Raw genomic sequence first — 21,833 nt, 5'->3', positions numbered from 1 at the left:
TTTCTTTCGTGACTTTGCCTGGGCTTATCAGGTTTTCTTGCCAAAACTAGGCATCTGCAGCTTCAGGATACAAGCTGCTCATCCAAACTGATGTCAGATTTAGGAATGTATGATTTCCAGAGCTGGAGGACTAACACCACCCAGATGTTTCCAACCGCTGGTGGTAAATCTTCCCAGATGTCTGTGATTGTGTCTCGTTTGTCTGAAGTTCTTTGCTCATCTTGTGTGTTCCGTTCATTTAATCTGCAATAAATCAGGATAGCTTTGAATTTTTTAAAAGGAAGTTTGAGGAGATCCAATGATACGAATGTGGAGAGAGTGGACTTTATAAAGTTATTCTTAGACCTCAAAATAAATCAGCTAGTATCAAAGGTCCATAGAGCCCTGTGACTGCGGGACTCTGAGGGTTCCTCTCAGTTCTTTAATTTTACATTTTTGGGGATTTGGGAGACTTTACGAAGACACAGAGCACGATAGTGGCAGAGCTAGGATTAAGCACCAGCTGTATCTGGTTTAGTGCTATATAAGTGAATGTTGAAAGGCAGGCTTTTTGCTTTTGGCATTTTAATGAAATCAAAATGTATGGGAACTAGAATGACTCTGCCATCTCTCTTTGTTCTTTGTCATCCATTTTCCCCTCTATGGGGTCATTTCCATCAGTTTACAACATACTTCTGTTAAAAAAAATCATGCTTTGGCTCCGTATCACCTCTGGCTTTAGTCCTTTTGTTTTGTTTTCTTTTCCTTCATATATGCTATAGCATCATTCTGTTGTATTTTTTTGAGCCAATGTTTGCATAATATAAAATTAAGTCAACATAAAGTAAGTGAGGAGCTTGGTGGCATTTAGTATGTTCAGAACATTGTACAACTACCACCTTTTTCTAGCTCTATGAACACTTTTTTCAGCCCCAAAGCAAACTTCCAACCCTCTTTTTTTTTTTTTTAAAGATTTATTTTATTTATTTGAAAGACAGAGTTACAGAAAGAGGTAGGGACAGAGAGAAAGAGGTCTTCCATCCACTGGTTCACTTCCCAATTGGCCGCAACTGCCGGAGCTGTGCCAATCCGAAGCCAGGAGCTTCTTCCTGGTCTCCCACGTGGGTGCAGGGGCCCAAGCTTGGGCCATCTTCTACTGCTATCCCAGACCATAGCAGAGAGCTGGATCAGAAGAGGAGCAGCCGGGACTAGAACTGGTGAACTTATGGGATGCGGGCGCTTCAGGCCAGGGCGTTAACCCATTGTTCCACAGCGCCGGCCCCCCAGCCATCTTCTTAAAGTTACTCCTTATCTTCCTCTTCTCCCCAGTTGACGACAGTCACTGGTCTTTGTTTTGCTTGTATGCATGTATCTGTTCTGGATATTTCAAGTAATCTTACAGTATGTGACCTTCTTCTGTCTTATTTCTTTCACATAGCTTACCATCTTCTTTCTTCCTTTCTTCCTCCCCTCCCCCCTCTCCCTCCCTCCCTTCTTCCTTCCTTCCTTAAGATTTATTTATTTATTTGAAAGGCAGAGTTTTATTTGGAGAGGCAGAGAGAGCAGAAGTCTTCCATCCACTGGTTCACTCCCCAACTGGCTATAATGGCTGGAGCTAGGCAGATCTGAAGCCAGGAGTCAGGAGCTTCTTCTGGGTCTCCCATGTGGAAACAGGGGCCCAAGCACTTGGGCAATCTTCTACTGCTTCCCCAGGCCACAGCAGAGAGCTGGATTGGAAGTGGAGCAGCCGGGACTAGAACCAGCTCCCATATGGGATACTGGTACTGCAGGCCACGGCTTTATGTGCTACGCCACAGTGCCAGCCCCGGTAGCTTACCATTTCTAAGTTTCATGCTTGTCACAGCAGATATTAGTACTTTGTTCTTCTTCTTTTTTTTTTTTTTTTCTTTCTTTTTTGGCTGAGTAGTAACCCATCCTTGTTTTTTTTTTTTTTTGAGGGTAGAGGGTTTTTTTTTTTTTTTTAAAGTCAGAGTTATAGGGAAAGAAGAGAGAAATCTTGAATCTGCTGGTTCACTCCCCAGATGGCCGCAACAACCAGGCTGAAGCCAGGAGTCAGGAGCTTTATCTGGGTCTCCCATGTGTGTGGCAGGCATCCAACCACTTGGGCCATCATACAGTACTTTCTCAGACCAGTAACAGACATCTGGACAGCAAGTGAAGTAGGTGGGACTTGAACAGGTGTCCATATGGGATTCCAGCCCTGCTGGTGGTGGTTTCACTCACTATGCCTTGGCGCCGGCCCCTTCCACCTTACTTCTTAAACTCACTCCAGAATGCCTTCAATGACCATTCAATTTCTGAGATGGAGGTTGACCCAGTTTTCCCTCCCCCTTAAATCTCTCTTGTAGTTCTCAAGAACAACTGTAGAATGCGCCGAGAGTACAACATCCTAAGTCAGGGAGAGGCTGGCTGGAATAACCAAGCTCCATTCGAGCACTGCTAGAAACAGGGTGTCCTTCAACACGTAGACCCTGGCCCTGTGCTCTAAAACCCAAAGGGGGCTGCCCTTCAAGACTGCTTAGATGTGGTGCTAGTGGGGCACACTCAGACAAGATTGCACCTGCTGCCTATCTGTAAGCAATAAAGCTGCAGGGGGCAACTTCTTGTGTGTGCCTGTTCCATCTCCATGGACTCAGACAAGTTGTTAAGCAATGAGGTGTGAACCTGTTTTACTGTTGCATAGCTCTTAATATTTCTGGTCCTGGTTTATATCCTTTATAGTAGAACTATAATTGTAAGCCTGGAGCTTCCCTGTGTTGTGTGAGACAACCTTGAGAACTGTCAGGCCTGCGGAGGTATTAAGAAACGTCACATTTGAAGCCTTGGCCCTCACGGCCTGTGTCTGACATGAGGGTAGGACAGTGTCTGCCTTCAGTCAGAGAAATCTGCCCGCATTCTACGTGGTTAGGTTCAGAATTGTGGTGCAGGGTTTATTTCCGTTTTGTATCTTACCCTGATCTTTATAGCACTACCATTCTAATAGCAGGCTCATTATTGTTGGGAATTGAGTCCCAATTGTCTTCTAACAAGTATGCTTGATATGCACTCTCTCCAGACTCTCCCTGGCCCATCAGCTTTTCCATTGCCCATGCTTCTTCCTATTCCATTTCACATCTGTTTGGCAGCAGACTCTAATGGTCTGTACCTTCTCATGTCATCCTGCAGTAGGCCAGTTTCTGTGACCATTCCTCCTAGCGCATCCGTCCAGGGAATTCTCGTCCCTTTCCCAAATTATTGTCCAAAACTTGTAGTTGGTCTCCCTACTCTGCTCTCCCATTCAACACAGCAGCAACAATGATCCTATTAAAACACAAGTCAGATCTTGTGAGACCCTTCAAAGTTGTTTTCCTCTCACTACAGTAAAAGCCCACATCCTCACAACACGAGGATTGTGGCCTGCCCCACTGTTGCCTCTCCAGCCTCATTCCTGCTACACTTGCCCTTGCACCTGTGACGCCAACCACTTGGTCTGTTTCTGCACTATGTGTGCAAGTGCTCACTCTTACTACTCTCATCCTAAAATATGCTTCTTGCATAGTTTGCATCCTCAGCTCTATAATGTCTGTGTTTCCGTGTCACCTTGGTGAGACACCCTGTCAGTATTCTATTTAAATCTCTATTGCTTGTCCTCATCCTTCTGAACTTGCTCCTTGTTCTTAACTCCTTTTTTCATACAACTTATCACCATGCAGCATGATATAGAACTTGTTTGGATTGTCTTTATTTCCAGTCATGGGAATGTAACCTCCACGAGGGCAAGCGTTTTAACATTTTTGATTTGCTCGTGTGAACAAACTTGTTTTTGGAGGTATCCCTAGTGCCTGGAATAGTTTATGACTTATAAGATTTAATAATGATTGGTTAAATAATGAATTGTGACATATTGGAACTACTGAAAAATAAAGTCACACATCACTAGCAATTTTATTTGCAAATAAGAGATGTTGATCATAGTAGTTTTGTTAGCTATGTAATTGTTTCCATGGTTTGGAATTGATTTAAGAGGCAGCTTGCAAGTCATTAATAATGTCAATTTAATTACTTGAGAGTTACAGCTCATTGTGGACCCCGAACTGAATTACCCATCTTGAACAACACTTTATTCATCAGACTTGGCTCCGGTAATGATGCGGTGAAAACTCGCATTTATTATTTTGGGTAATCTTTCCCCTTCGTCAATGATTTTTCATTTGCAAGTGGTAGGCATATGTTTAAACTATCGGGTGGATATAGTTGGTTAATACACGAATTCACATCATGTTTCCTTTGAGTTTCTCCATTGTCAGTTCTCAAAAGGCCTTTGCCTTCCCTGCTGTAGTGCTGAATTGCAGGGTCAAAGCAGAAATAGCCTGGGGTCAGTTCTCTTCCTAAGCTTTGGCTCGAAATTCCTAACTGTTGAAGGGCTTATGCTAGGGTGAGCTGGCGGAGAAAGGAAGAAGTTGGCGCCTTTGAGGGGACGGTGAAGTCAGAGGTGGAAGCCAGGGGCGGAGATTTTTTTCATGAAGACTTAGTGTCACCGCTCAGTGTTCCCTGAGTGCGTGCGTTTTGCTCCTGTGTTGTCTTCCAAGAAAGTGACACAAACGCGGAAGACACCGGCCGTGTCGTGCAGTGAGGCCTGGTCCTCAGAGAAGAGGGATATTCCGCACGGTATTGCACTGTGTCCGTGGGGAGTCAGCAAAGTTGAGCCTCACGAGTGACCAGCATCAGGAAGCATAAAGTTTGCTGAGAGCGTAAATGGCCACACCATCTCTCTCTCTATCTGGGGTTCTTCTTGCCAATGGAGAACCTTTCCTGCCATAAAAATGGTTTCCCCGAAAATGAGGATCAGTCACCAGCCCCCCACCCCAGTACTGGGGCTTTCCTACTTGCTGATTGCTTGCAGAGAGAGCTGTAAGCAGGAGCTGAGAAGAGCGATGGGAAACTTAGTGTGTTTATTAACAAGTCAGTGTACATCGGAAGTGTAGCACCCCGAGCCATGTGTGACTATTTCCTGGTCCCCGGGGCAGAAGCAGTTTAAAAATTCAAGATGAGAGTCTCATCCTTGGAATCCCTTTTGTTTTTAAATTTTTAAAATTATTTTTTATTTCTTTGAGAGGCAGAGAGAAAGAGTTCCCACCCATTGGGTCAGTCCCAATTTGAATACTCACAATGGCTGAGGCTGGGCTGAGGCCAAAGCGTAGAGCAGGGAACTCAATCCACTTTTTCCATGTGCGTGGCAGAGACTGAATCATTGGTGCCTTCACCACTGCCTCCCAGGGTCTCCATTAGCAGGAAGCTGGACTCAGGAGCTGGAGTGAGGACTAGAGCCCAGGCACTCTGATGTGGGTTGTGGACATCTTAATGGCTAGCCTAAATGTCTGCTCCAAAATCCAAGAAGAATTTATTTTTCTTCTTTTGAAAGAGTTATAGAGAGTGAGTGAGCGAGTGAGTGAGAGAGAGAGAGATTTTTCATCTGATGGTTCCCTCTCCAAATGACTGCAGAGGCCAACGCTAGGCCAGGCCAAAGCCAAGAGATTCATCTGGATCTGCCTTGTTGGTAACAGGGTCCCTAACACTTGAGCCATCCTCTGCTGCTTTTCCCAGGTGCATTAGCAGGGGGCTGGATTGCAAGTGGAGCAGCCAGGAATCAAAACTTCGCTCATATGGGATGTCATGGTGTAGGCAATGGCTCTACCCACTATGCCACAATGCTGGCCTCCAAATCCCCATTGGATTGGGGAACAAAAATCTTCTGAACTGAATAGGGAGATAGGGTTCATTCTTTATTGGCACAGAATAATCATCATCTGCTGTTGAGCTTTTACAAGGAAATGAGTTAAATTCACTTGTGTATTATGCATGGGTGGATGTGGGGCCAATTTACTGGTAAGTGTCGAATGCTAGAAGGAGCAGTCAAGACAATAGTTACCTAAGCATCGTCTTGTAGTTAAAATAAAGTACTGTTGCAGTACTGAAAATAAACCTGCTTTTGCAGGTGGGGAAGTGAAGGAAGCAGGCATTACATCACCTATCTTATTTCTGAAGACGTAATTTTTAATTATATTAAAAGAAAAGATTAATGTGCTTTAATGGCATTAGTAAATACTTTGTATAAAAGTGAGTTGTGAAAGAAGAATATATCCCAGAATCATAAGAAATGAACAGTATCTGATTTTCAAATAACATAGTAGGTTGAGATTTTCTGGATGACATAAAGTATTAAATACAGAGACTAAACCCATGTGTATAGTTTAATATCATTATTTGTAAGGAATTTTTGGCAAAGTTATGGGAATCTGCTCTGGAAGCTCACACTTGAATGTCATCTCTACAACACCTTACGTGAGGTGACATAGAAAATACAGAAATCTGATAGCCAAAGTGAGTACAAAATTCTATCACAGATTCTCATGAAAGCAAAGAGTTAAATTGAGACAGCTCTACAAATTCTAAAACAGTACTCAAAGGGGCCACATAGTCATGTTTTTAAGATCTTGAGACTCTTGCTTTGTATTTTTAATAGCCTGGCATATCTGTCTGTCTGTCTATCTATCTATCTATCTATCTATCTATCTATCTTAGTGTCATTTATGCTATTCTCTTTTGCTCTATCTAGTTTTGGGTTTTTAGTCCATAGAGCCCAATCTGTCTTTCCACTTTATTTTTCCTTAAAGAATCATTTCATAAGTGCAACTTAAAGAATATAGTGATTTTTCCCACCATACCTGCTCTCCCACCTACACTCTCACCACACCTCCTCCTCCCTCTCCCATTTCCAGTCCCATTCTCCATTAAGAAAAAAAAAATGTTCCTCAACAGTCAAGACAAGCCCTGTTCAAGTCATTGCTTCTCAAAGTGTCAATTTCACTTCTATGGATTTCCTTTTAGGTGCTTTATTAGTTAACACAGATTAGGGAGAACATATGGTATTTGTCTCTTTGGGACTGGCTTATTTCACTAAGTATGATGTTTTCCAGATTCACATAATTCGAATCCCTTTGATTACTTTTTCTTGCCTAATGGCTCTGGCTAAACTTTCCAGGACTGTACTGAATAGCAGTGGTGACAGTGGGCATCCTTGTCTGGTTTCAGATCTCAGTGGGATTGCTTCCAACTTTGCTCTGTTCAGTGGGATACTGGCCGTGGGTTTGTCATAAACTGCCTTGATTGTGTTGAGGAATGTTCCTTGTATACCCAGTTTTATTAGAGTTTTCATCATGAAAGTGTGTTGTATGTTATCAAATGCTTTCTCTGCATCTATTGAGATAATCATATGGTTTTTATTTAGCAGTTTGTTAATGTGGTGTATCACATTGATTGATTTGCGAACGTTGAACCATCCCTGCATACCAGGGAAAAATCCCACTTGGTCCTGGTAAATGATCTTTCTGATGTGTTGTTGAATTTGATTGGCCAGAATTTTATTGAGGATTTTTCTGTCTGTGTTCATCAGGGAGGTTGGTCTGTAGTTTTTCTCTGCTAGGCATTTTCTGAGTTTAGGAATTAAGGTCATGCTGGTTATACGGAAAGAATTTGGGAAGAACCGCTCCTTTTCAATTGTTTTGAGTAACTTGAGAAGAAGTGGGGTTAGTTCTTCTTTAAATGACTAGAATTCAACAGTGAAGCCATCAGATCCTAGGCTTTGCTTTGTTGGGAGGGCCTTTATTATAGATTCAATTTCCATCTTGGTTATGGATCTGTTTAGGTTTTCTTTGTCTTCATGGTTCAATTTAGGTAGGTTGTATGTATCAAGGAATCTATCCATTTCTCCTAAGTTTCTCAGTTTGTTGACATACAGCTCTTTGTAGTGATTTCTGATGATTGTTTTAATACCTGTGGTTACATTTCCTTTTTCATCATTAATTTTAATGATTGCGGTTTTCTCTCTCCTTTTTTTGGTTAGTTGGGCCAATGGTATATCAATTTTTAAATTTTTTCAAAAAACTCACACTTCATTTTTCTGATCTTTTGTATTGCTTTTTGTTTTCAATTTTGTTTATTCTTTAATTTTTATTTTTTTCTCCTACTAGTTTTGGATTTGGTTTGCTGTTTTTCTAGCTCCTTGAGATGTATTGATAGCTCATTTGTTTGGTGCCTTTCCAATTTGCTGATGTAGGCACCAACTGCTATAAACTTTACTCTTTACATTGTTTTTTCTGTATCCCATAAGTTTTTTTTTTTTTTAATGATATTCTCTTAAGAGTTTATTATAAACCAGTTTCATTGGCCACAAGGAAATAAAAGGACTATGTACAGCCTTACAGGACACAGGCAGGGAGCTGAGGAGGGCCAAGATGAGTCTAGGGCCTTGGTGGGCGCATTCCCCGGGGGGAGGGGGCCCTGTAAGGGAAACCAGACAATCCGGTGAGACTCCGCGAACAACAGCATAACAAACAAACAGGTCTGTGGTAACGTGGCCCTGGGGGATCAGGCCCACACCTCTGTGGATCTACTTCCATAACTCTGTGGCAAGGGTCAAAGAAGGCCTCGCATCCCAGGGGGAGGGGGCCGCTTCCCTGGAGGGGCATGGCCATTGGAGTTCCTCGTCCAGGGGGAATTCCCACTGGCGGACCCGTAAGAGGCTTCATACCAGGAGGTGGGCCCATCATGCCTGGAGGAGGTGCACCTCGGCCCATGGGTGGGGGAGAACCCACAAGGCCAGGCGGGTACTGGGTGGGGGCCCCTGCAATACTAGCTGTGGCAGCTGCTGCAGTGGCTGCAACAGTGCCTCTTCTTTGAGGGGTCATCACCTGTTGGGATGGCCCACCAACCCCACGGACCAGGCCAGCAAGACCTGTGGGAGCCTGAGGCATGGGAACACCAGCTGGGATTCCTCTGCCAGCAGCCCTGCCAATCCCTGGGCCCCCAGCAGCTCCAGCAAGTGGTACTCGGGCAATGCCAGTATCTTTGGGAGGAGGACCCTCTACTGTCATGGAGACCAGGTTCTCCCCTCGCAGCAGCACCAGGCCGAGGACTCGCTTCTCTTCCCTTTCTGCCTGTTTGGAGTTCTTTGGCTTGATCTTCCTGAACTCCTCACAGTCACAGAGGATCAAATTCATGTGCTTGTCAAAAGCCTTAAAGGTGCCGATGAAGATGCGGCCGTCCTGCAGGATGCACCTCATCCTGTAGTCGATGTGCTGCAGCATCTTGCTGCTCTTGCCTACCGTCATGTTGGCGGTTCTGATGGCTCAGATCCCCGCCGGATTCCTTTCCACTGAGGCCTAGATGCCAGCCAGCAGCCCGATTCCCACCCTCCCATAAGTTTTGATATGTTGTGTTGTCATTCATTTATTTCCAGAAAGTTTTCGATTTCTCCACTGACCCACTGTTCATTCAGGAGCATGTTGTTCAGTATCCATGTGTTTGCATATGCTCTAGATGTTTCTGCTTTTCTGATTGCCAGCTTCATTGCATTGTGATCTGAGAAGATGCAAGGTATGATTTTCATTTTTTTGAATCTGCTGAGACTTGCTTTATGGCCTAGCGTGTAGTTAATTCTAGAGAAAATCTCATGTACTAGTGAGAAGAATGTGTGGTGTGCAACTGTAGGATGAGAAGTTCTGTAGATAACAGTGAGGTCTATTTGGTCTATAGCGTAGATTAAATCTGCTGTTTACTTGTTGATTTTCTTTCTGGTTTATATGTCCATTGCTGAAAGTGGAATATTGAAATTCCCCATTACTATCATATTGGGTGCTCTGGTTCCCTTTAGATCCCTTCATATTTCTTTTAAATAGCCAGGTGCCCTGTAATGAGGTACATATACATTTATAATAGTTACATCATCTTGTAGAATTGATCCTTTAATCATTACATAGTGCCCTTCTTGGTCTCTTTTTACAATTTTTGTGTTAAAAACTATTTTGTCTGATATTATGATGGCTACACCAGCTCTTTTTTGGTTTCTCTCAGCATGGAATTTCTTTTTCCATCCTTTCACTTTCAGTCTCCATGCATTTTTCTTGGTGAGATGTATTTCTTGTTGGGAGCACATAGATGGGTTTTGTTTTTTAATCCATTCAGCCAGTCTGTGTCTTTTAACTAGAGAATTGAGGCCATCTACATTCAAGGTGACAACTGATAAATAGCAACATTGCCTGCCATTTTTTCCTATAAATATTTCTATTTTTTACTTTAGATTTCTTTGTACTTTTCCTGGGAGATTGCCTTCCTTTGCTTTCTTCCGCAGAGATGACCATGTTTCTGTGTGTAGCTCATCTTTAAGCATCTTCTGAAGGGTTGAATGGGTGGTGACAAATTCTTTCAGTTTCTGCTTGTCATGAAAAGTCGTGATTTCGCCTTCATTCACAAATGAGAACTTTTCAGGGTATAGTATTCTGGGTTGACAGTTATTTTCTTTTAAGACTTGGAATATATCTTGTCATTCTCTCCTTGCCTATAGGGTTTCTGATGAGAAGTCCGCTGTGAGCCTAATTGGGGATCCTCTGAAATTAATCTGGTGTTTCTCTCGTGCACATTTTAGAATCTTTTCTTTATGTTTTACCGTGGAGAGGTTGATTACCATGTGTCGTGGTGAAGATCTTTTCTGGTCATGTCTATTAGGGGTTTTCTGTGCTTCCTGTTCTTGAATGCCCCTTTCTTTCTCTTAATTGGGGAAGTTTTTGTTACTATTTCACTAAGAAGACCTTCTAATCCTTTGTCTCTTTCCACACCTGCAGGAACTCCTCGAACCCATATGTTGGGTCATTTGATAGTATCCTGTAGATTCCCAGCAGTGTTTTGTAGTTTTCTAACTTCTTCTTCTGGTTTTTGGTCTGACTGTGTGATTTCCTGTGTTTTGTCTTCTCAGTCGGATAGTCTTTCTTCTGTTTCACCAATTCTGTTGTTAAGGTTCTATTGTTTCTTCATTTCCAGTATTTCATTTTTATTTCTCTTTAAGCTCTCAATTTCTTGGGAGAAGTTTTCTTTCTAATAGATTTCATTAGTTCCTGTATTTGCTTCTGATTCCTTCCAAGTAAATCCTATGATCAATTTTTCAAATTCCATTTCTGACATTTCTTCAATTTCATCATCTTTACAACCTACTATTGAAGTGCTCTGTTCATTTGGGGGCGTCATGTTGTCTTAGTTATTCTTGTTTCTTGAATTGGTGCATTTGTTATTCAGCATTTGTAGAGAAACTCATTGGTTTCTTTTTTTTTTTTTTTTTTTGCTGTGGTAGTTTTTATCTTTGGACTATGTCTGAGTGAATTAGTGGAGTGTCTGCTTTCAGGGAATAATTAGAGTCGTGAGTTGGGTGTGGCCAGGGAGCTCTGTTCAGTGCTCCAGGGTGAAGGGTTTATCTGAGGTGACACACCCAGGTTTGGCTTGGTAAATCTCTCTCTCTCTTTTTTTTTTTTTTTTTAAATCAGAGGAGAGGTTTCTTCTTCTTCGTTGTCCTACACTCAGTTGAACTCCTCTCCTTGAAGGAGACCAGTGCCTGGGTGCTATGCCCAGTGAGTATATTATTCATCTGCTCTGCCACAAGGGCCACACAAAGGATCTGTGCAGTCCACAGTATAAGCTCAGATCCCCAGCAATGTCTCTCGCCAGGGAAGCAGGGAGTCTTGATCGTGTGGAGCCTCCTACAGTGACTTCCCAGTGTCCCAGCCACACCCTGAGTCCTCCCACACAGCCTCAGGGTTTTCACTGTCCCAACACTTAAGCCTCCTACAGTCATGAGCACCCAGCCCCCTGTCCATTCTCCAGACCAGACAGAGGAGTCTCCACTTGGCTGGTAGCTAGGCACAGACAGGAGCTGGTGCAGCTGTTACATATGTCCAAAGTGGCACTTGCTCTGTCAGCTTGTTACAGGATGCCTTTACAAACGTGCTCCCCCTTTTGTTTTTTCTCCTCTAGTTTGGTGGGTACACTATTCCCCACTGGCTCCAAGCTGATTCCCTCTAGGCTTCTCCTGCAGCTTTCTCACCAGTGGCTTGGGCTGCTGCAGTCTGGTCTCATCTCACTTTGCAATGCTGGTGCAGAGGCTCTTGACTGCTGGGGTCCTAAGTTGTGTGTGTCCTCGCCCTCCACATAGGTGCACTGAGTTCCTCCCATTTGTGTGGGGTTTCCTCTGCTATTTTTTCCATGGCTCTTCCCTGAGACTGCACTCTGTGTGCTTTTAAAAACTCTCTTCTCCTAGATGTGAGCAGCAAGCTCCCTCCCTACTCCCAGGCTTGTATTTTGTCCTGCTGCTGTTTTGGCCTTCCGTTGCTCTATAAAACTCTTAGTTTGGAAGCATAGAACCATTTTATTGTTAAGTGACATGATTTCTCCTTGAATGAGCACTCTGATGCCTGTGGGCAAGAAATCGCATTTAGCTGACTGTTGGCATCTTGGTCTTTATTGCATGTTAACCTCTCCTTGAACTTGGGGAGTAAATCTAGTTGGTGTGTCTTAATTTTAATAAAGAGTATGCATGAGCACAACCATCTCTCCAAATAATTTTAAAAAACCAACAGCTTAAACCAACTTGCTTAGGACTATGGAATATGGCCAGAAGACTTGGTATTGCTGAGGGTCTTTGACAGGAATGGGAGAGAAATCCTCTGTCAAAGGGTCTGAGCCATCTTTCTGGTTTCTGTGTGGAGTGCCAGACCATTTGGTGAATGGGCAGAAAGTAGCATAACTGGTGTAGTTTGCCCTGAATACTCACATCCCAGAAGATAGTACCAGTGCTATAGGGATGGTAGAAACTTTTTGCTCTGCTTATTATATAGTTTATTTTCTCTTCCTTGTGTGTACCAGGAAGTAGAGCAAAATTTTAATACTGTTGTGAGAAGGTGATGATTTTACGTGATTTTCTTGTGTGCACATTAGAACACTTGGAGATTACTAAGTGCTTTTGGCATTCAATGTGCTACAGGAATGAAGTAATCCCTGGTTTGCTCTTCCAGAGTTTGCATCCTAGCATCAGTAAGGGGGGGAGGCACTCAAGATCTGAACATTATTAGTGGTTGAAAAATGAAGACAAATATCTAAATATAGGGTGAGAAGTTAAATACAGTATAGAGCTCAAGTACAACTGGAGAAAATGTTCCTTTTTAAAAAAGATTGATTTATTTGAAAGACACAGTAATAGAGAGGGAGAGGCAGAGACAGATAATCTTTCATCGGCTGGTTCACTCTCCAGAAGGTAGCAATGGCCGTAGCTGAGCCCACCTGAAACCAGGAGTGTCTTCTAAGTCTCCCACACAGATGCAGGGGCCCAAGGACTTGGACCATCTTCTACTGCTTTGCTAGGCCATTAGCAGGGAGCTGGCTCAGAAGTGGAGCAGCCAGGACCTGAATCAGCCTCCATATGGGATGCCAGCACTGCAGGTGGCGGCCTTATCCACTACACCACAGCGCTGGACCTGGAAAAATGTTCATTTAAGATGGCAGTGATGCAGGGGATGAATGTATTGAGGCAGATTTAATAGGAAGGATCGTGTCAATCCCCTTGCTTTTCTAAGACTAAGATCTCTCACCTGTCCTGAGGAAATCTCTAGCACTGGAATTGAAAAGGATTTTAAAAGTGAATGAGTGGATAGACATTAGTAAATAGACAGTTGTTATCAATGGATGATGTTACTGCAGTGTTAATAAAAGGACAGGAAACAAAAATTATTAGTCAGTTTAGTATTTTTTTTTTTACCTTTTTATTTTATTTATTTGAAAGAGTTACAGAGAGATGTAGAGCCAGAGAGAGAGAGAGAGAGGTCTTTGATCCACTGGTTCACTCCTCAAATGACCACAACGGCCAAAGCTGAGCTGATCCGAGTCCAGGAGCCAGGAGCCTCTGACATGGGTGCAGGGACCCAAGGACTTGGGCCATCTTCCACTGCTTTCCCAGGCCATAGTAGAGAGCTGGATCAGAAGAGGAGCAGCCAGGACTTGAACTGGCGCCCATATGGGATGCTGGCACTGCAGGCTGGGGCTTTAACCCCTGGCGCCACAGTGCTGGCCCCAAATTTACTACATTTTTAGTTTCACTTATTTCCCAAAATGAGATGAGTGACTTGGAAGAAAAAAATCAAGCTCCATGAAAAGAAAACACATGGGCTTTGCTTAAACAGAGCTACGCAACTGCACATGGACCATAAAACAGATTTAAAACGTTGAACCTGCTCACTCTATAATCACAATGCTTGAGTGGTCAATGATAGAGCATAGATTTATGGCATTATATTTTTGCAACATTTTCCCTCTTTTATTCTTTCTCATTATCCTTGAAGATGTGACTATCATGCTGTTTAACAAAATGATGATTAATACATGTAAGTTTAAATAAGAAGGCTTTCAATGGCTGGCACCGTGGCTCAATAGGCTCAATAGGCTAATCCTCCGCCTGCGGCGCTGGCACCCTGGGTTCTAGTCCCAGTCGGGGTGCCGGTTCTGTCCTGGTTGCTCCCCTTCCAGGCCAGCTCTCTGTTGTGGCCCGGGAGTGCAGTGGAGGATGGCCCAAGTGCTTGGGCCCTGCACCCGCATGGGAGACCAGGAGAAGCTCCTGGCTTCGGATCAGTGCGGTATGCCAGCCGCAGTGGCCATTGGAGGGTGAAGGGTGAACCAACGGCAAAGGAAAACCTTTTTCTCTGTCTCTCTCTCTCACTGTCCACTCTGCCTGTCAAAAAAAAAAAAAAAAAAAAAAAAAAGCTTTCAATGCCTCTCAAAAATTTACGCCAAGAGCCAACTTGAAAAATTTTGGGTCTATGTTACTCAATTTACCAACTGAATCACACAAAGAACAAGTTCATTGTCTGTGCCTACGATAGAATTTCTGTGTCTTCTGTTCATGTGACAGGTTCCTTATCAACCTTTACATTTCCTGAAGGTTCTCAGGCTTGCTCAGGTTTGCATTTCTTTAGTGTAGAGCCATGCGTCTGTGGGCAAGGGAGGGAATTAAATTAGGAGCAAGTCTCGGTGTTACAAGATGGAAGGAACGAGACCCTTCTTTTCAGATTGTTTTTCTTAAACTGAAACAAGATTTTGAAATGAAGCCAATGTCTTCTTCTAAACAAAGTTCCTAGCTGTCACCTTGAGCTTACAAAGACAAGGTTTCTGAAAAGAGAGGATAACAAATTCTTCAGGCTCCTGTGGAAGGAGGTGAACAAGGGGCCCACAGAGCTAGCTGGCATCCTGCTCGTGCCCAAGAGGGTGCTCATTTTATTGAAATAAGATATTTAACATTTTCCAGTTTTGTGACTGCTCATCTTTCCACCGCCCTTATCAACTTTACTCTGCGTAATCCTACCTATTGGAAGATATGTCAGTAAGAAAATCTTCTGTCACATAAACCTGTGCTCTTGGGAGTACATTTCTGGTGTTTCAGGGTCACACCTAAGGTTTGCAGTCAACCTAGTAAGTTTATTTAAAATTATGTAAAGGTACTTCTTCAACTGTGTGAGACATGGCACCTGAGAGGAACTTGAGACCGTGTTAACTGTCCAAAAGAAAGATAATAGGCATTCAGAATACTTTATGTCTGTAATAAAAATGTACACGTGACTTTGCAATAAAAATTTGGCCACAGATTAATTTAACATGATAAAGATAGGTGTCATATTCTCTTTTAAAAATTGATTATTATTCTTTCTCTCTGTCTCTTTCTCTCACTGTCCACTCTGCCTATCAAAAAAAAAAAATGATTATTGTTAACCATCAATAAAAACTGCCCTACAGAGGCCAGCATTGTGGCGTAGTGGGTAAAGCTGCCCCCTGCTACAGTGGCATCCATTATGGGCTCTGGTTTGTGTCCCAGCTGTTCCACTTCCAATCCGGCTCCCTACTAATGGTCTGGGGAAAACCAGTGGAAGGTGGCCATGTTTGGGCTCTGGCACCCACGTGAGAGGCCAAGATGAAGCTCCTGGCTTCACCGTGGCCTGGCACTGGCCTTGGCGACCATCTGGGGAATGAACCATCAGATGAAAGATCTCTCTTTCTCTCTAACTCTGACTTTCTAAATAAATGGTAATATTTAAAAAAAAACTGTCCTACAATTCTGAATATTAAAAAACACATGGTTATTCAAGAAAGAATTAGGAAGCAAGTGGCACTAAATGAATAAAGTACCAAAATATGGTTTTGTTCTGAGTAATAAAAAATATAGAAAGTTCTGGAAAGCTTATGTGGTTAGTTCCCTGAATTCAGCTGAGTTTCATGTCTTCTGAAGAAATCTTGGCTGAAATACAAAAGGCATTCAACTAGGTTAAATGGTATTATTTGGAAACTTTATATAAATGCTACAGGCTGAAGACACATGTTGTTTTAATTTTTAATTTACTTAATTTATTCATAGTTTATTTGAATGGCAAACATACACACATACACATCTTAGATCTGTGGTTTCCTTCCCCAAATGGCCAGGCTGAAGCCAGGAGCCTAGAACTCCATTTTGGTATCCCACATGGGTGGCAGGTACCTAGGAACTTGGGCTGTCGCCTGTTGCCTCCTAGGGTGCACATGTGCAGGAAGCTGGATCAGAAGTGGAGCAGCTGGACTCAAAGCAGAGTCTCCAGTGTGGGGTGGGGGCATCCCAAGCAGTGACGTAAGCCACTACAGTAAATGCCAATCCCATGTGGTCAGTTTTAAACAAAGGCTGCTGTCTAACCTAGAGCCTAGGTCTGGCCCCAACTCTGCTCTTCTCTGCTTCGATCAAGTATCCGCAGGTTGTTTTTTTTTTTTTTTAACAATAAAATTATATGTTAAAGCCATTTGAATTTCAGTGGCTTTAGTAATTCTGTGTCTGTCTACGAAATGTGGCAGGTTGAAACTGTGCTCCATCTTGATGATGTGTGAGAGCCTAGTCATCATGAATACATTATTTGGGAGTAACATCATCATCCCCTAGGCTTTTTTTCCTCCTATGCATGTGTATCTGTGAGTAAATATGAAGATGTATCAGCAGGGAGTATGATCCCCTGTTAGGCTGCTCTTCCTCTGTTCAGGAGAACCCAATGGCAACTCTAGCAGGTGATCTAACAGGAAGTCTGCTCTGTGTCAGGGCTTCTCTGCTATTATTTTAATGCTCTGATAAACAGGTACAGTTGTCGTCATTTTCAGTGAAAGGAAACTGGCACAGAATTACAGTGGAGCCAGCTGTGGCCTTGTGTCTGTCCACAACCGAATCTAAAACTTCAACCCTAAAAGGTCAGCATGGAGGAAAACATTTTGCATTTGGTTCAAGCAAAATAAACTGGAAGCGCTTACATTCCCATACATGTATATACTCTATATTCAAGAAAAAATGGAGACTATGTTGACTATTTAAATTTGCTTCAGAGGACTTAAGAAGATAGACACATGTGTGTGTGTGTGTGTGTATAAAATCAACCAAAGACTACACCTATACATTTTAACCATTTTGGAGGGGAAATTATTCTGTGCATAATAGCTTTTCATGATTTGGGTGCTTTGCTGAGGCTTAAGAAATTGTTAGTGCCAATTCCAATTTGCTTAGTTCATTTACTTTGCACCTAAGTTGCAAATTAATCATTGCTGGTAACATCAATTTAGTTGTAATTAATCATAGGGGGTGGAGTAATGCAGTCACATTGGTGCCAGCCATATTAACTGCCTTATCTGATTGCTCTTGTGTAATTTTCAGCACTTTGATGAATATACAAGGCAAGAAATACTACAGGGGCCTCCAAGAATATTCATATTACATTTGGAAGTACCTGGAGAGTTGAAAGCACTATAAATAGTTGATTACTGCTTTACCTGGAGATTTTTTTAGTGGCTCTTAGATCTATAACACACACGCACGCACACACACACACACACCTCACTTTGCCTTTGCCTTGGGTAAACGGCATGTTGATGCTCTCAGGCAGGTGAAGCTAAAAAATGGAGGTTTTATTGGAGTCTTGGCAGGATGTTCAAGGTCAGAGAAAAGTCCATTCCAAAAAATAGTGAGTATTGACGTTTCTTACACAGTTTGTTCCTTTTAAGTAAAAATTTAGGGAAAAATAGGATTCTCGTTTCCAACAGATACTACGTATTAAGCTTTCACCAACAATACCCATCTTGGCAGCATTGCGGTAAGAATGTATTTCTACACTCTTATGACTAATATAATTTTAGCTGATTTACAACAAACATAAAAAACACTGATGTCAAAGGAGTGTTTGATTAAAGCAGTGCGTTTTATGGTCCTCAGAGGCTTTGTCTTAGGACTCGGGGTCTGCTGTATCAAGCAGGTCATTTCTTCCGGGGGATGGCTCATCCCACCCGCCAAGGGGAGTCATCGGTTAGTGTGAAGGGCTGAGCTGTGTTTTTCAGGCCCCTGTTTCTGACTCTGATCCCAAGATCCCTGTGCCTCTCCCTGCACCTGCTTAGCCCTACCTCTATCCTGTCCTCTTCAGGTCCGTGTTTTATATTGCACTTCTCTGTCATCTTCTGAGAGCTTGTAGGAACAGCAGGGACCTGCACATGTGTGGAATAGTCCTGAGGACATGGGCGCTGGTAGCTGCACTGAGGACATGGGCGCTGGTAGCTGCACTGAAGTCCTCCTGTTGACACTGAGCCCTGTTGTTCAGTGTCTATGATGAGTCTGGGGCCTCTCTAAGAGGTGTGCAGGTGTCTCAGGCCATGACCCACGAACCCAACCGAGCCAAACTGAACAAGATTGGCTCTGGAACTTTCCGGGTCCCGTTTCTATCATCATGCTGGGTTTTTGACACTAAGGGTATACAGGATGCTTTTTCTGAAATCTTTGTCCCCTTGTTCTCTTCTCCTTGGCTCTGCCCCAGATTCTGGGATGTCTTTCTCTGGTCACTTACTACGTGTAGGCATTTGCCTTTGGTCGCATTCCCTCTGTGTCTTTCTGGTAGCGTTAAGATCTGAGCTTGAAGAGGAACATGGGCAGGCAGTATTTCTGTGTCCCGAGAAGCTTTGTTTCTCTTTTCCCTCCACGTCAAGGCAGTAACTGGGGAAGCAGTAGTGGAGGAGAGTCCCCCTGAGTGGGACAAGGAATCTGCTTTGAGGTACGACAGGCTCGATGGTGCAGGATCGGTCTTCATCCTGCCCGCGTCCTGTGTGCACTCAGCTCCTGTCCACAGAGAAACCCCAGCCTCCTGTGTCTGTGTCTGCTGAGGCGCTCAGCCTGCAAACATGTATATGTGCATGCGTGTGTATGTACGCGTGTGAGTACTTGCTTCTCTCCAGAACAACTTGCAGTATTCTGTGCACACAGCTCTGTATCTTTTATTTGTTACTTACTATGTCCTATTCAGTACAGATCGATACCTAAAATTCTGGGTGGTTCTTTATGATGGCAGAATACCAGTCAAACAGAAGAAAGTAACAAATTTTAGTTAATCAGACCCCCATTGGTTATTTTCGGTATGTTTTTGCTAGCAAACAGTAGTATAGTGAATGTTTTTTAATATGTGTTATTTTGAATATGTGCAGGTTAATAAGAACAGTTAATTCTTTGAAGTAAAATTACTGGGTCAAATATAGATAAATATGTATATAGATGTACGTATACACATACACACCCATATATAAACACACACATATATGTGTATACATACATCTGTAAATATTTATTTGAGAGAGCAAGAGTGAGAAAATGACCAAGCTTTCCCTGATTCACTCCCCAAATGCCTACAACAGACCAGTGGTGCTGTCGCTGGGCCAGAGTCTAAGCTGGGAGCTAGTGACACAATCCAGCGCAGGTAATAGGGACCCAATGACTGTGGCTGTCACTCCTGCCTCCCACGGTCTGCGTTAGCAGGAAGCTGAAGGAAGAACCCAGAAGCAGGGATTGATCCACTTTGTGCTGTGATGAGGGTTGCCAGTGTGGTATTCACTAGGTTAAATGCTTGCCCCTGTAATTTTTTATTATGATAAATGTGGCCAGCATCTTTGCAGTGGAGTTGTTTTGACTTAGTCTTATCAGCGTAAATGGGGATGTCTGTTTTCCTTTACTGTTCCTAATAGATGTAACTTGCATTATCTTGACAATGAGAAGTTAAAAAAAATAGCATCTCACGGCATTAATTTGCATTTATTAGTACGAGCCAGTTGAATGTTATGTAAGTTTTTAATAGTTTTTTTATTTTTGTTTGTTCTTACCCTTGTTTCATTTTTCTGTTACTTTGTTGGTCTTAGTGATTTTTAGAAGCTCTTTGCGAATTAAGATTATTTGCTCTTAAGTTGACATATTCATTTCATTTTTATTGCTTTGTCATTTATCTGTTAGCTTGTTCATAGTATGTTTGGAAATGCAGAACATTTTATTTATGTAGCCTGACTGATCAGTTTGCTGTTTTGGTTCTTCGTTTTGTGGCATATTGAAATGACTCCTCAATTCGGACTGTGAAAAAATTCTCTGGAGCTACTATTTCTCTGGCTTTATTTTTTATGTTTAAATATTGGTCAATCTGGAATTTATTTTGGTGTAAAATGTGAGGTAGGGATTACAAGTTTTTTAGATATTTTCCTACTTATATTACCACTATTTGTTGGCTAATCTGCCTTTGAAACTATCTGAAATGTGGATTTTATTATATAATACATTGATTACACTATAATGAAATTTAGACATACACCTATATAGCTTATTATTATATCATGTTTAGTTATGAATGCAACTTCTAATCATTTCATTGATTGCCATGTGTATTCCTTTACCACTATGATGTAACTTGAAACAATTCTGCAATTCACTGGAGAAAGTATAGGTTGTTGTTTTTGAATTTAAGAGATTAAAACACCTAATTAGAGCAAGTCATACTTCATCCAGAAAGAATAGTTACACATGACAGCAACATCCTGGAGGCAGCAAAGCATACTACAGATCCAACTTACAGATGAGTCCATTCCGTGTCTGTGGCCACTGAGCTCTGAGCACGGCCCGTGTGAGCGGTCATGGGCGAGTTGTGAAGAGCAGGGTCTAACAATTGTCCGGTAATCGCAAGCCTGCTGGAACGGGTAGTGTTGCACTGGGAATGTGCTCCTGATGGCGATTTTCTTACCTGGGTAATGTGACAGAAAGCAGTGACATTGAATGAGATTGAGCGATGAACTAGCTAATTGAGCACAGACATCACTCCCTTCTGGAGAGGGCTAGCCTGAGCCTGTCAGTTTTGGGGAAATGAGGCCAAATTCAGGACAACCTATTAAGAAAATCAAAGGAAGACACTGGAGGTTTTACTGCCTGGAGAAAGTGATGTTACCACAATGAAAGCGCCCTGTGACCAGCTTGTACTTACTTTTTTTAAAGATTTATTTATTATTTGAAAGTCAGAGTTACACAGAGAGAGAGACAGAGAGAGAGGTCTTCCATCCAATGGTTCACTCCCCAATTGGTCACATCGGCTGGAGCTGCACATATCTGAAGCCAGGAGCCAGGAGCTTCTTCAAGGTCTCCCAGGCAGGTGCAGGGGCCCAAGGACCTGGGCCATCCTCCGTTCTTCTCTCAGGCCACAACAGAGAGCTGGATCGGAAGTGGAGCAGCCAGGTCTCGAACTGGCGCCCATATGGGATGCCAGCGCTTCAGGCCAGGGCATTAACCCACTGCACCACAGCGCTGGCCCCCAGCTCATACTTACTAACTAGGGTTTCTATGTTGTGTTTTAGGTAGGAGATAACACATACAGATTTACACCATGTGAATGTCCGTGTGGTGAGGCGGGAAAGACTTCCCCTCCAAAGGGTCCACAAGTAAGGAGAGCCGTGAGCACAGTTCAGAGTTCATTGCTCAGAGATCTTTAAAATTTTGTTTCATTTCATTAATTGTTTGAAAGATTTATTTATTTTATTTGAAAGGCAGAGTTACAGGGAGGCTGAGGCTGAGGCAGAGAGCGAGAGAGAAAGAAAGAGGTCTTCTATCAGCTGGTTCATTCCCCAGATGGCCGCAACGGCCA

The 21,833-nt window shown here is 42.8% G+C and overlaps 1 long non-coding RNA gene and 1 pseudogene across 1 annotated transcript in view; one reads left to right on the top strand and one right to left on the bottom strand.

Moving 5' to 3' along the window:
- Positions 1 to 21,833, top strand: part of LOC133758606 (uncharacterized) — a 242,437-nt gene that overhangs the window by 110,093 nt on the left and 110,511 nt on the right. The gene's annotated exons all lie outside the window — the stretch shown is intronic.
- On the bottom strand, positions 8,440 to 9,222 carry LOC133758605 (small nuclear ribonucleoprotein-associated protein B-like; annotated as a pseudogene).

This window comes from Lepus europaeus, chromosome 4 (assembly GCF_033115175.1).
Source record: "Lepus europaeus isolate LE1 chromosome 4, mLepTim1.pri, whole genome shotgun sequence".
NCBI classification, from domain to species: Eukaryota; Metazoa; Chordata; class Mammalia; order Lagomorpha; family Leporidae; genus Lepus; species Lepus europaeus.
This window is presented reverse-complemented; position numbering and strand designations above follow the sequence as displayed.